Below are 15,083 nucleotides of genomic sequence, written 5' to 3'. Positions count from 1 at the left end.
TTCCCCTAAAACCCCAGGGAACACTTGGGTGTGTGCAGGGGTAATTTGATTGTCACACTGACTGAGTCAGGGGTGCCTCTGGCATTTCACAGGTGGAAGGCATGGATGCCGAATGACCTGCCATATGGAACACTCACACAAAAGAGAATTCTACCTCCCACAGGATGCCAGCAGCACCTGCACTGAGAAACATGGGGCTAGAGCTGTCAACATGTGTTCCTGTGTTCTGACCTTGTGAGTCTTTCACTTTTACTTATGGAAAGATTTAATGTGTCCTTCTTTGCAGTCAGTGAAACCGAGATGTGAGAAACGAGCCCTGTGTGGGCCCAGGCTTTGCATGGCATGCCTTTGAGAGGGAGTTGAGGAGCTGAACTGGGGGAGCTGCTGGTGGTGATGCAAAGGGACTGGGGTTGGGGCCGTGTCAGGGAGAGGGAGCCTAGAATGGAAGAGACTCAGGAGCTGCTCTTCTCAGTCCTGGCGCTGAAACGCACCCGGAAAGCTCTGGAAGGTGGAAAAGCACAGCTCTGGGACAACTCGGGCACCTGAGGCCGGCTGACTGGACGGGCTTTTGGTACTGGCCAAACTTGTCCCCAAGAAGCAGTTGCCCCAATTTTCACAAAAGAGAAGAGAGAACCCTTGTCTGTGCCCTTCCTTCCATCAGAGATATCGGCACCTGTAGCAGCTGCCCTTCCCTGCTGCACAGCTCGTGCTGATTAGTCAGTTTTTATCAGGGGAACAACCTGTGCCCTGGGCCGTCTTAGTAATGGGCCTTCCATGACTGACTGGGGCTGTCCCGGGGCCAGATGCTACTCAGCCAGCAGGAAGCCTCAGAGGCCCTGAGATCAGCGCGTGGAACAGGCTTAGGTACTGAGTGACAGGGGGCTCCAGTGTTTCTGATAGGACCCAAGGGCTGACTCCCATAAGTAAAATGACCCCAACGGGGTGGATTAGAAAGAAGGCATACAGTATGTCACTAGTGCAAGGTGACACAGGGCATTTGGTTTCCCCTAACAGAGCTGATGCATGATCCTGCTGCTGCTGTTGTCAGGCGTGAGATGAAGCTTTTGTGGGGTGTGCCTCTCATGGGACATGCCTGCCCTGACATAATGGCCCAAGTGGTACCAGTCTTTTTAGGAAAAGCAACAAGATTCCGAATTGGAGGAATAACTGCCAACCTCTGAGTCTTGCAAGAACCAACGTACTTCTCTTGCACCGTGGGGGAGTTGTGTCAGCCTAAGGTTAGAGTGTTTACGAGCTGTGCTTGGTCCTGGGGACACCAAGAGATATGGCCCTCGAGGAGCCTGAAGGGAAGGCAGGCAGGACAGCAAACAATTTCAGTGGAGTTAAATACCTGCCATGAGCGACAGATGTAAAGAGCTATGGAGGTGGCACAGAAGAGGGAATCAGCAGTTCTGCACAGGACGGTACAGGTGACAGGGCCACAGAAATGTCCCCAGAAGACAGGAGTGCTGAGTGAGGGCATGAAGAATGAGTATAAGTCACTAAGTGGACAGAAGGCCATGGAAGTTGAGGAAGGAGACATGGCATATGCAAAGGCATGACAGTATAGAACAGCGTATGTTTCTGGAAGCTGCAAGCAATTCCCTATGACTGGTCAGAGAGGGGAGGTGGGAACAGCAGGACTTGGATAGTCAGATCCCGGGGACCTTGCATGCCCTGCCAAGGAGCCTGCATGTCCTCTTCTGAATGAAGCAATGCCTTGCAGAACGTTCGGCCGAGGAGTAACGGAGTGAAAGCTGTGTATCTGCTGGAGGAAGACACTGTGCCAAAATATGTTGGGAGGATTGGGAAGGGGCGAGATTGGGGTTTGTAAGGTCAGCTTTAGAAGGCTGTTGTGATGGAGAGTCTTAGTGGTGAAGGTTGGGATTAAGGCACTGAACATGAAAATAGTTCAAGGACACATCTGTAATACAAGGTGGGACAGCTAAGTTTGTGGACTCATTCTAGAAAAAGTGCTACATACCTCATTGCTGAATATCACTATGGTCACCTTCAAAGTACTCCCCTTGGGAAGCTAGGCACTGATGCCAGCGCCTAGTCCACCCTTCAAAGCAATTTTGGAACTCTTTTTCTGGAATGGCCATCAGAGCCGCCATCGTATTACACTTGATGTCCCGAATGTCATCAAAATGTCTTCCTTTAAATATTTCTTTTATTTTTAGGTAAAGAAAGAAGTCATCGGGGGCCAGATCAGGTGAGTAGGAAGGGTGTTCCAATACAGTTATTTGTTTACTGGCTAAAAACTCCCTCACAGACAGTGCCATGTGAGCTGGTGCATTGTCGTGATGCAAGAGCCATGAATTGTTGGCAAGAAGTTCAGGTTGTCTAACTTTTTCATGCAGCCTTTTCAGCACTTCCAAATAGTAAACTTGGTTAACTGTTTGTCCAGTTGGTACAAATTCATAATGAATAATCCCTCTGATGTCAAAAATGGTTAGCAACATCATTACCACAAGTTTGAGAACTTAATTGTCTGACCTGGTATATTTGGGAATCAATTAACTTAGGGCGGTATTTAAAAATGAGAGAATGGATGACATCACTCATAGAAAATGCTAGAAGTGAGAAGAGGCCTAAGGAAAAATCCTTGATGGACACCTTGATTTAAGTGGCAAAAGAAGAGGATCCTGAAAAGGAGACCGATATAGGGAAAGGACAAGGAAAGTAGGTAGTCAAGAAAGCCAGAAGGAGAAGACAGTTCCAAGTAAAAGGGAGGCCAGTGCTACAGTGAAGTCAGGAGAGATGCGACCAAAAGGTGCCTATTCGATTTGGGGCCTGAAGGCTTAGGGAGGCCCAGTGTCCCTTTAAGAGGAGCACCTGGGAGTGTAGTTGCCCTCGTCTCACTCATCCACAACCTCTGCTGGTTTTCACAGCCAGAAGTTAAGGGGACTTATCTCCCCAGAACTGGAACCCTGGGCTGGGGAGAGGCTGGAACCCCTTGCTCATCAGGGGGAGATATCTGCAGCCGAGATATCTCTCCTAATTTTTAATGGTCACACATGGGTGTGGGACCAGCTGGTTCTGTGTCTCTGCCCCTCCTACTAGTCTCGAGGTGGCTTCTTCTGTATGTGTAATTGTAGGGCTTTGGTTCAGCTATACTCTAGGTGGACATTCTCAATGATGGTTTTTCTATAGTTCAGTTGTAATAGATGTGGCTCTGAGAAGAGGTGAGCACAATGTTTACCTATTCTGCCATCTTTACCGCAAATCCTGGGAGAGATTTTGATGTAACAATTTGCCAGGCCTATAGCTTTAGTCTTTAGATTCAGATGAAGAAGATTTTTGATAATGGAGACTATGTGAAGGATTAAGGGAGAGTGAAGAGAGATCAAGAAAAAGGAGAGGTTAAGAAAGAAAAATTGGTCCTGGTGACGTTTGAACTTTGATCAAACCAAGTCTGGACTTCTCACTTTTGGAACCAATATATTTGTTTTTATTTTGCGTTACTCAATCAGAACAAGGCTTTCTGTCACTGGAACCAAATGAGCCCTAACCCACTTGGAAGTCTTTGGAGATTTTCTAAGTGAGGAGAAGCTTAAGGTCAGTGTACTAAAAATGCATCTTACAAAAGAAAAGCCACTCTAATAGAGCTGTACATGCCTTGGTGACCACCCTGAGTTAAAAAACGAAGCCCTTGGGATAGTCAGAGAACACTCCTGGCAGGTCCTTGCTTTCTTGGGCTTTTCCAGCTGAGTTTCCTTGGCTACGGCGGCTGTGGAGCAGCGGTTCTCAGAGTCTGAACCCCAGACCAACAGCATCAACCTCACTTGGGAATCAGTTAGAAATAAAAATTCTTGGATTTCTCCAGGCCTATGGAAGCAGAAATACTGGGGATTGTAGGGCCCAACAACCTGGATTCTAATAACCGTTAAAGTGACTGTGATGTATTTTCAAGTTTAGAACCACTTCTCCCAGACGGCTGTTTCTGAGTGTCGCATCACTGGAGGGTCATATGTGATGCATGTGGATTTCAGTGGACCTTGATGTCAAGGGAAACCTGGATCTGATTTCCCTGCTGAAATGGTACACTCCAGTTCTTAGCTCCAAACGCCTGGTTCTCAGTTTCACGGCAAAACCACAATTTTGTGATGTAAGTGGAGACACAGGTCCGGGGTTTCCTGAAACAACTTGTGAGTTCAGATTTCTTTTCTGGAGATTGTCCTCATCGATTTCATCTCCTTAGTTACTGCTATGTAATCCTACTGATGCTTAATGAAGTGCGACATTGTGGGACAGAACGTGATAAATGAGGCAGCAGCTCACGTCTCCAAAATGCAGTGTATGGAAGTGGATGTCTTCTATGTAAGATGGGAAATGACTCTTCAATGATTGATCCCCACCCTCTCAAGGGCTGGTCCAGGCTGGGAGCTACGCAGGGGTCTGAATTATAGGAGACCCCTAGTATTCAGGGGGCCCATTTCAGAGATGGAGAAGTCCACCAGTACTCTATGCTGACATGGAGAGGAGGACGATCTTTCAAACACCTAGACTATTTTTCTCAGAGGCGGGAGGTTAGTACTTGCCAGCTCAAGGCACTTTTACCTTTCTTCTTTAAAGCAAAACAAACTGTAATGTAGTGGGGATATATGGGCTTGGAAGTCACAGAGCCTGAGTTTGAATTTTGAGGCTGTCAGTTGCTATTTGGTCTCAGGTATGGAACTGAGCCCATCTGAGCTTCAATTTTCCATTCAGAAAATGGGGATACTAATACCCAACTTCTATGGTGGTCACGAGGTTCAGAAAGACTATGAGAAGTACTAGGCACATACTATGTACTCAGTCAGTTTTCATCTCCCCTAATCCCCCTATTTAAGCTCCCACAGTCTCTTCTTTCCCCACGTCCCTTGTGTCCTAATATTGCTCTCCTGGTTTCAAGTCTTGTACTCCTGCCAAATCTGTCCTGTGCCGAGTTCCCAGGTCTCCAGAAGTACTCTCTCCTTTCCCTCTCCAAAAATAACTTCCTTTTTCAAAGGTAGGTAGACTTGACATTGCCACCATTATCTCATTGAAGAAATTGGTGCTCCAGGTGAACTTGTGTAGCTAAAGCCTTCCTTGTGGTAAAGCTTTGCCCTTCCCATCCCTCAAAGGGGGAGATTAAGCCACAAGACTCTCCAGTTGACAAGTATAAGATAGTGGTTGGGGCAGGTGGGTGCTCTTGCGATCTCCTCTTGTTTATGCATTCCTTCCTGCCTCCATTCAGTCACTTGTACAATAAACATATTGTGAGCCCCAAGTATACTGTCCACGTACTGTGCTAATTACAGGGGACAGGGAGATGAATCCAGTAGTCCTGGAATTCAAGAAGCTCAGACTTGGAGAGTAGACAGACCCCTAAGCAGACAATTTAGAAACTCTAAGAAAGTTATAATAAAGCGTAGAATATTGGAATGCAGAAGAGGAGGCCAGAGTGAACCAGATTGGTTGAGTGTGCCAAACAGGAAAGACTTCCTGAAGGCGATGATGCTTTTAGGAAGGCGTGAGTCTTAAAAGCTACATGAGAAGGTGAAGCGGCCAGGAGTGGGCTCTCTTAGGTAAAGGGACTAGCATTGCCAGTGAACGAGATAACACAGGGTATGCACGGGAGAACCCCAGGGAGTTATATTACTGGTTGAAAAAAACGTTTGAAGATGAAATTGCGAGTTAGGCAGAAACCTACTCATTTTATCCAAGGGAAGAGGAACCCCCCAAAATGTTTATTAGACAGGGAGTGGTTGATCAAATTTAACTAAATTTCTAGCTAAAATTTCTTGAGTGCTTACCCTGAGCCGGGTTCTGTTTTAAGAACTTCAGGTAACAGAGTCATTTAGTGTAGGTCTCGTTGGGTAGAGGATGGACTTGGGGAGGGGAGGACTGGAGGTGGGGAGACCAGTCAGCAGCAGGAGGGGTTGGATGTGGAGGGTGGGGGAGAGGGGTCAAGTGGGGTGACTGCATGAACAGTGGCTTGAAGGGGACCCGAGAAGGCAGGACAGCAGCCGGCTGGGGGAGAGGGGCTGAGTCCCGTCAGGGAGTGCTCCTAGAGCCGAGAACCATAACTGGGGTGAAAGTGTATTTATTACTGGACCCTGAATCTGGAAATCTCGTCCATGCCCCAAGTCTGGCCTCTCTACTACCAGGTGTTGCTTCGCTCTTTCCTAGCAGGAAACATCTCCCCCTCCCACATAGCTTCCTTCCACTGTTTCACAAATCTCTTTCAGGGAGGAAAGACCTCAGCGACAATGGCTTCTCCTCCTTTTGTGCAGTGACAATTTGAGAACGGGTAGAACAGATTGCGCTGCGGAAGGAGCAACTGAGCATCCATCCACTGAGGTCCGGACGCCCTCAAAGTTGGCGAATTTCTCTTGTGCCCCTTTCGCACAACCACACATTTTTTAGCTCTGTCTCCTCTCCCTCTGGTCTCGGTGTCTCGGTTCAACCAGCACCACGGAAGCGCGGGTCTCATTTCCCAGGCGCTGCCAGTGGCGCCATCGTCCAGCAGAGGGCAGCATTGAGATATTAATGACGTGCGCCCAGGGCGTCTGCGTCGGCAAGAGGAACCGCAGGGCCCGCACTTGTTCCAGGCACTAACCTTTTACACAAGTCCCTGGGGAGCCCTTTATGCCCTGTGTGGGCTGCCCGAAAATGAGCAGGCGATAGGAATGAAATATTAAACAATTCTGTTCTGCAGAATGAAAATGAGTTGTCATTTCGCGTTTTATCAGTTGATGACACATTCTTCGAGCTTAAAGGTGGTTTTGTTAAGAGCAGGAGCCGATGAAGCCATTTGCCACTGCACCCCCACCCCCTGGAGTGGCGAGCACCGTAGCGGGGGCAGCGCCGCCAGCAGCGGGAGGGGACACCTGAGCGACGCAGGCTGAAGCTGGCAGGGACGGGGGGCTGAGGACCGGGGACCTGAGCGGGAGGGAAGGGATGCAGCTGCGTTGATTGGGATGCTAAGGGTGCAGGCACATTTGGAGCGGGGGTGGGGGGGCTGTGATCAGGTGGAAGGCGGCAGGGCACAGCATGATGAAGGCAGCTGAGACGGCAGAAGGTCAGGGGAGGCCGGCAGCCTTGCCCTTCCCCTCTGCGACAGGTGTCTCCCCCCACATTGATTCTGTTGATGAGCAGGGAGAGATGTTTAACATTTTCTTTGTCCTCCATCCTCCCTATTGACCTGCCTTTCCTCTCCTCTGCTTCCGGTTGCACTGCCGCAGATTCCGGGGCACACCCTGAATCCTTTCCTATATGGCCAGAAGGGAGGGACTCGTTTTGTCTCCATTTTGTGTTTCCACACTGTGGATGCTGAGGCAATGTTTCAGAAAGAGAGCTGGTCCTCAGCAGAGTTCTTGCAGAAAACATGCTGAGATGTGTCTCCACCATGGTTCACAAGCTGTCAAAATTAAGTCACTTTAAAAGCGCGCATTTATAGGAACCCAGAAGAGAAGAGTAAGCCCAGTTGAATAGACTGGGTAACACCCTGATGTCCTCTTCCTTCAGACCAATTAAATAATAATTATATCTGTGGGAAAAGGTTCCTTGTTGCTATGAAAACGGAATCCTTGCTGTTCCCCAGTGTGCTTTATTTCTTTACAGATCATATTGATTCTTTGCTCTGGATGATTACCCTCAAATCCCCATTTTCCCCACACTCATGGTCTCACGGAAATGAGAGCCCTCGTCTGATAATACTGGGAACCATGAAATGCCCGCTGGTAAGTGATTTGGATTTGAAGTGAGGTATTTCTTCTGTCCTTTTGCAGGTGATGTATTTGGCTGGCTGAATCAAATTCCTACCTGGTACAGGCACAGGAAATGTTTGTAACTAGCTGAAGAACACAAAGCATATTTACGAATATGTATTTTATTTCTTTATTTGAATGACTGTATCTTGAAAATAGTCCTGCTGTTTGAGAACGTGTGCGCAGCCAGTCATGAAAGTAGTGGGGTGTCCAGTGAACCAGGCGTCTCTCTCCTTGTTACTGAGAGAATGGAGGTGGTTGAAAAGGACAGGGATTTGTGATCAGACGAAACTGGGTTTGAAACCCAGCTCTGCCTCTCACTAATTATTTCACTTATTCGAGTTCTTCTGAGCTCCCATTTTCTCAAGCATTCAATGGGATAATAATAATAATAGTTGTCTCTTTATGTACACAAATGTATGTAAAGTAAAATAACATCTATAAAGTGCCTGCAGCATAGAAGGTTCTCAGTATCAGTCTCCCTTCCCACCTTCTCTTCCTCTTTTCCCCCCCTTCTCCTTCTTTTCTTCAGTCAAATAACCTCATCCAAAAGAGCATAAACATTGAGACAAGTGGAGATTTATCCTGTAACCTCAGTTGCATATAAACTCACTGAAGAAAAACTACAGCATTAAAAAAATGGCATATTTAGGTTTGTATTTTCTGTGTTTTATTTCTATATTTATCCATATGTTGAATACTGGCCAATTGTCCAGTATTTTGACATGTATATTATATCTATTGGCAAGCAACTTACATTCTTCCTTCCTCCCTTTCTTCTTCTCTCCCTCTGTCTGCTCTCACAAAGCTCTCTTTCGGAGCCTAAGTCACAAAGAACGCTTCCCTTATTCATTTATTTTAATTAGTTGTCTTTGTACAGAATATCAGCATTGAATAAGGCTTTGTTCATCTCATTCCACATTCCCTTTGATAATTTTGGATCTATTTGATACATCTGATACTTGCCAACCTCCATGGTATAGGATGGGTGGTTGTCCAGGGTCTGCTAACCCCAGAGTGAACCCAGTCCACTGTATGATAGATTTAGAAAGTCCGCCTTTATCCTGAGCTGAGGTCCCGTGGCTTTGATCCTGCTTTCTGGAATATGCCAGATTGGAGGTGGTCATCTTTCTTTAAATCTTTTCTCCTGGTAATGCCTTGCTGTTTTCCTCAAGACTTTCTATATGGCACAGTGGCTCATGTAGATACCATAATCCCATCTCTGGGTTGGAAACCCTTGTGTGACCCTTGCTGTGTCTCTCACAATGTCCAGGATATCTGCTTACCATTAGCAACCTGACCTCATGTAAGTATCCCTGGCTGATGGAGAATCATCACTAGGAAATCAGGGGGAGGGAAAGCATGCGAAAAGTATATGAAGGTGAGATTGCCTGTACTGCCCAGAAATCTGTCCCCTTTCCTTTTTCTAGCCCGTTGTTTTTGTTGGGTCCTGGGCTTTAGGGGAGCTGTTGAAGCTGAGGGAAACAGGCCTCTCACACTTGTCAACTTTAACTTTTGAGAATAAAACTGCAATTAGAGGTGAAAGGGGGGAAATACATACTCACCTCCTTTTGTGCCAAGAGGAATTGCTCCTTTCTGGTTGTTCTGATCTGGCAATGCTTTCATAGAACAAGTGAGTCCATTTTTCACTTCTCTTAGACATTTTGAATGGACATACTTTGTATTAAATTGAGGACGATGGGCTCATTTACCCAATTGAATTAAGATGGAGAGCTGAAATATTTTACCAAAGGACCCGAATTAATAGTATTCTTTGAATTACCCAAACTAGATGAGTTGAATTTTTTTCCTTTGCTATTCAGATAATATTAATTCTCAACTTCACTTTGTGTGTGATGATGATTGTTAGATTTGAATTAGTTTCAAATGCTCAGACAGAAAGAAACAAGGAAATAAACCCCACCATACTCACCAAGACAAACCAGAAGCCATAATCTCAATTTTTGAATAAAAAATATTTAAAAAAAATCCATCCATTGGAGTAAAAACGTTAAGGTTAGCATGCAGTTGGTTTTCTGAAATAATGAAAGGGGGCTATTGAAATCTGGTAAGTACACAGATCCACTGTATCATTTACATCTTAAAGCTAGTTTTAAACTTGTAGCTTTGAGAACGCTTGCGCCAGATGTGGAGGAAGCCTCAGCTCACTGACCGGGGGCCATGCCGATCCGGGGATCCCGGCTCTGTTCTCCCTGTCTTTCCAGCGTCCTGCTGCCTCAGCCGTCTCCAGGCTACTCAGTTACTGACCCCGTCCCCCCTGGCCGGGCACACAAATGCCCACAACTACTGAAAACAACTATGGTCAGTGGACTTTGGCAGGTGGTGTTACCTTTTTCTTACGTGACACCTCACAGTATCTAATGGAGCCCGCTACACCCCTCTGCTTTGCAATGATCCTGTCAAGTAGGTCTGATGAATTCCTACTTACAGGTGAGGGAACTGAGGTACTGAAAGGCTAAATAACCAGCTTCAATTCCTGGGTTTGTGGAAGGGCTTTAAGTCCTGGGTGCTTCTCCCTCAACTTGTTTCCTCAGACGCATTGCTCTTGTGCAATTCAGAAATTCTTCTTCTTTTCTCATGAGGAGTTTCAGCAATGCTCTGCTTGGTAATTTATGCACGAAGGCCACCATAACCATCTACGTCAGTTCTAAAATTTTAGTTTTCTTGCAGCATGCTGCTATATTTTTAAAAAGTTTGCACATACTTCAGATATGTATTAGCTAAATTTTGTATGTGAAATACACCTTTTTAAAAAGAGGGAATAGTATCACTCTCAGTCAAGAAAATAAATATCCCTGCGGAAATCTGTGAACCGGATGTTCCAAGTGAAGTTTTAATTGCTGTAGAAGGGGGGGCAGAGGGACCTGCTTGATAGTGGGGGGCAGGAAACAGCCTCCAAGAAAGGACTCTGAAAAATGAGGAAGCATCTCCCTGGAATGTGAGAGGATTCCATGTGATTCATCCATCACACATCTGTGAAGACACACACTCCCAACAGTATCTCAGAGTTGTGAAACCACGACAACAAAATCCCATGAAAGGTAGGAAGTGAGAAATGCTCAATTCCCATTTTCTACCTTTTCTTTTTCTTTTTTTTTTGGGATAAGAATCTTATTGGAAATCGTGAGATTGCCATAAGAAGGGCCCAACATAAGACCACTGATTGTAAACGTGAGCTTATTATGGTTTATAGGTTTTCAAGTCTTTGGCCCAAATGAATTGTATCTTGGGAGACACTTACATATATAAAACTGTACATGTAAATAATTTATCAACTGCAGCAGCACTGTCTGAAACTCTGGGGGGATCCTGGAGCATGATTCAGGGGCCAAATAGTACAGATGACGTTCTCTTTCAAAAGAAAGAGAACAGGATTACTCTCTAATCTGTTGAGCCTACAAAGAGGTTGGGCAGGATGTAGAACACTTATTTAAAATGCAGTTTCAAAAGGGGAGTTTCTGAGTCCTCCCAGGCAGGTGTGGTGATCGCTAGCGTTCAGCAGGGGCACATTAAGAATGTCGTGTTGCACTGACGCCCTTTCTTTGTTTGTTGGGTTATGAATGAATGTATGTGGTATATCTGGATTTCAGCAAGTGTCCCGCGTATTCCTCTTTTATGTGGACTGGCTCGTAACTGTTAGATGGATTGGTAACTGTTTGAACACTCATACTCCTTCCTTCCTTGTCCAAACCTGGGAGGTGTTTTATCACGACTTGGATCTGAATGTTGGTGGCATACTAATCAAATATGTGAGTGATCTGTAGGACAGTTAAAATCTTGTGTGACAATAGCTACACTAAAAAACAAAACAAAACAAAACAAAACAAAACAAAACAAAAAACCCCAAACAACAAAATATTAAGCAGGTGGCAATATGGCTTCAATAGAAAAAATGTGAGATCCTGGTCCTACTTTCTCATACCTCCCCCCACCTACAATTACAAAATGATATAGGGTAGTAGTGATGAAGTTTAGCAATAACGTGTGATAAACTTACTATTTTTAGTTGGCTGAGAGCTTACCAATGGGAGAACTAATGAGATACATGTTTTTAAAGGCTAGTGCAATGTTGACACCCCAATGTCTACGAGCACAGAAGTCCAGTGACTAGAAGTGTGTTGTCTAGCATAGGGCACTTAGTTCATAGACCCAATCTTCCCTGGATCGGTCTGACCAAATCTCGAGTGTGCTATCCAGTTTTGAACCCTGTATTTTAAGAGCGACGCTGACAAACAGGTCTGTATGTTTGAAATGATTGAGGGGATATAGATGTTTAACCAAGAGGAAAGAAGGCATTTATGTGTGTGTGCATGTGTCATGACATCTGTTTTCAAATATGGGGAGAGGCTGTGGAAGGAGGACTGGAAATATGCTGTGTGATTCCGGAAACATTCAGGTTACGGCGGAATTGTCACCTTCTCAGATGCCAGTGGAGCCTTTTACAGCCCCTTCACTCCTCTCAGGTGCCCCTATCTCATTCTCTTGTTTAATAATTATAAACAAGATAATTAGCACTGATTGTCATTTTGTTCATTTGTTTTCCTAATTTTTTCTGTCTTTATCCAGTAAAATATAATCTCTAGGAGATTATCATCTCTTTCTTGCTCAAAGCTGTGTCTCAGGTGTTCAAGTCAATATATAGTGGGTTCTTACTAAAAAATAGCTGGAAGAAAGAAAGGATGGAAGAACCGAAGAAAGAAAGAAAGAAACAAAGAAAGAAAAAGGGAAAAAGGAATGGGTTCCAATGAGAAAAGTAAAAGTAGTGAGTAGAGTTATGAGGAGACTAATTTTAATTTAACGGGAAGTGGGATGTTCCAACAATCGTAGTTGTCTGGTGTTGGAACCAGTTCTTTCTGGAGATGGTTCCCCGTGACTTGATATTGAAAGAGAATATTGTAGGCCAGGACTAGAACGAGACATGGATGAAATGATCTCTATGATTTATTCTGACCTTGAGATTAAGCTAAAAATATATCGTATATTTAAAATTGCTCCTCCTCTTTAGGAATTCAACTTTCTATGGCATTGACCTAGCCTTAGCAGCTGAAACCACATGGATCCGTCCTCTGGCTGTTTGGGAAGCAGTGCAGCTGCCGTGAGGGGAGAGGGGTGACTGTCACTGTTCACAGCCTCTGGCTATCACACTGCTAAACATCCTACTGCTAAGCAGTCTTGGGAAAGTCACTTTTAACTTTTTGTTTCAGTTTTCTCTTTTAAGGAAGGTGAATAATAATACCTTACTTATAGACATGTTGTAAAACCTAATTAAATATTTCAAATGTATTCCTCAATCCCCAGATTAAACACACCTAATAAAGGCCAAACAACACTTTTTGTTCTCTCTGAAGACACTTCTGTGGTAAAGGCTACCCCCTCCAGAGCCTGACTCTGTGTGTGTGTGTGTGTGTGTGTGTGTGAGTGTGTGTGTGTGTGTGTGTGTGTGTGTGTGTGTGTGTGTATGTGACTACCCTGTGAGGATGATTCTAGCTGAGGGTAAGGCTGGAAGTCCTGTCAGTGTGATGGGAACCCTTGAAGACATGGCTTAGCCTTCCACGTTCCAGTTTCACCTTCTCTAGGCAAGAGGAAGCAGGAGCTTATCAAAGAAACGTACCCAGAAGGTCAGGGTCATGGAGCTAGTACTTCATGCAGTTTACCAGATGTTCAAGTGGCCCTTGGTGGCTTTGCTGTTCCTTTCCATGTTTCTCTAAGCTTCGTCTCCGAGACCAGATGTTAGGGGAAGCGTGCCCCATAGTTTCTACGGGTTATGTGGGACACCTGGTTTTGCTTTGCCTTTACCATCCAGGTTCCCCACCCCCCACCCCCCATATGTATACACCTCCCACGCAGGGAAGGTCAGCGCTGGGAGCCTGCTCCTTGTCACAAATTATAGACCTCCAGTCCCACAGGGCCTCCTCTGACACTTTGGTGCTGAGTTGCTGTGGGTTGCTGTGCTGTGCTTGTTTAGACAACATCTGCCCTTTGGCATATAATGACTACTACCCTTTCCTTCATTCCCTGTGGTTCCCCCAGAAGTGCCAGCCACAGTCGTCTCTCACTCCTCAGAGTTACAAAGATGTGACTCAGACAGGGCCAGTTGGGGCTTCCCCTGGAGTTGACATGTGGACTCTGCTTGTGATGAGTCCACTTTTTATGGAGATTGATACTCTGGGAGAAGGAAAGTCTGGGGCTTCTGAAAGCCATCTTTCCTGGTCACGAGTGAGAAGCCATCTGCAGCAGGGGAGAAGGAGACTAACCCACAAAGGAAGGCAGAAATGAGAAATGGAGCCAGAGAGAGGTGGGCGACGTGACAGGAGCACTGGATACGCCAGGACATAACTTCTTAGTTGCGGGAGCTGATACCTTCCCAGACTATGTTTGAGCAAATTACATTTCTGTTCCTTGCAATGAAAAACATCCTCACTAGTGCGCCGGCTACCAGCAGTTAGAGGAACACAGACTCTTGTAGGCACATGGAGGGCACAGGAGGTCAAGGCAGAGGTGAGGAGAAGTAAGAGCTGGGATTCTGAAATCTTAGTGGAGCAACCTGGGTGAATTAGAAGGGTAGGTTCTAAGGTCAGGGGGCTGTTCAGAGCATATTGCAATAAACCAGAAAATGGGAAGGGGTCAGACTAAGGAAACTAATTTTATGGAACATTTACTGGCTAGGCCCTGGGCTATGTTCTTTGCTACATTATCTTGCTAAACCTCACAATAATCCTATGACATAGATGTTCCCCCCATTTTACTGATGAGAAATCAGGCCTACCGGGGCTAACTTAACTCTTTCGAGAGCTTTTGCTGGAATCAAGGTCAACCTTATTTTGAAGTGTTTGCTCTTTCTAGTACCTTGTAGGCGTCTTAAAGGAAGAGATTTGAGCCTTAAAGAGGGCTGTGTGTTCTGGTGAAAGGCCGGGACATGTGTGAGGGGGGTAGTGGGGAGCAGGGCGTGAGGGGGTACACCAGGGCCTGGGGGCCCAGCCTTTCATTTGACCTCTCACAGGGCCTGGCATATAACAAATGGTTCCCAAATATTTCCTGAAAAGAGCAGCTTCCAATTCTTGTGTTTTTCCATCATGAAGTGTGATCCACTTGAATGCAAGGCCCCTTCCTAGCTGATTTTCAGCTCTGAGATCTTTAGGCTTTTAGTTTATTAAAGTTGAAGAAATAAGTTCAAGAGCTTTAATTGGAGGGCACACTGTTTAGATGACCATCGCAAACTCTGCTCCTTCCCCTGCCTGTGGGCTGGCCATGGGGGAGGGCATGTCACCGAATTCCCCTCACTGCTTTTCCTTTCCTGTTTCTTCTTCTATTGGCGGGTGTGGAGCT

The 15,083-nt window shown here is 45.7% G+C and overlaps 1 long non-coding RNA gene across 2 annotated transcripts in view; it reads left to right on the top strand.

Moving 5' to 3' along the window:
- Positions 1–1,936, top strand: part of LOC141568564 (uncharacterized) — a 48,450-nt gene extending 46,514 nt beyond the window's left edge. For both annotated transcript variants that reach the window (XR_016021707.1, XR_016021706.1), the window contains 2 exons: positions 93–234; positions 1,015–1,936. This is a non-coding gene — a long non-coding RNA (uncharacterized LOC141568564). The remainder of the gene's footprint in view (positions 1–92; positions 235–1,014) is intronic.
- Positions 1,937–15,083: the final 13,147 nt, after the last annotated feature.

Source organism: Rhinolophus sinicus, chromosome 7, assembly GCF_057876585.1.
Source record: "Rhinolophus sinicus isolate RSI-liver-muscle chromosome 7, RSI-T2T, whole genome shotgun sequence".
NCBI classification, from domain to species: Eukaryota; Metazoa; Chordata; class Mammalia; order Chiroptera; family Rhinolophidae; genus Rhinolophus; species Rhinolophus sinicus.
Note: the sequence above shows the minus strand (reverse complement) of the source record. Positions and strands in the feature narration are given on the sequence as shown.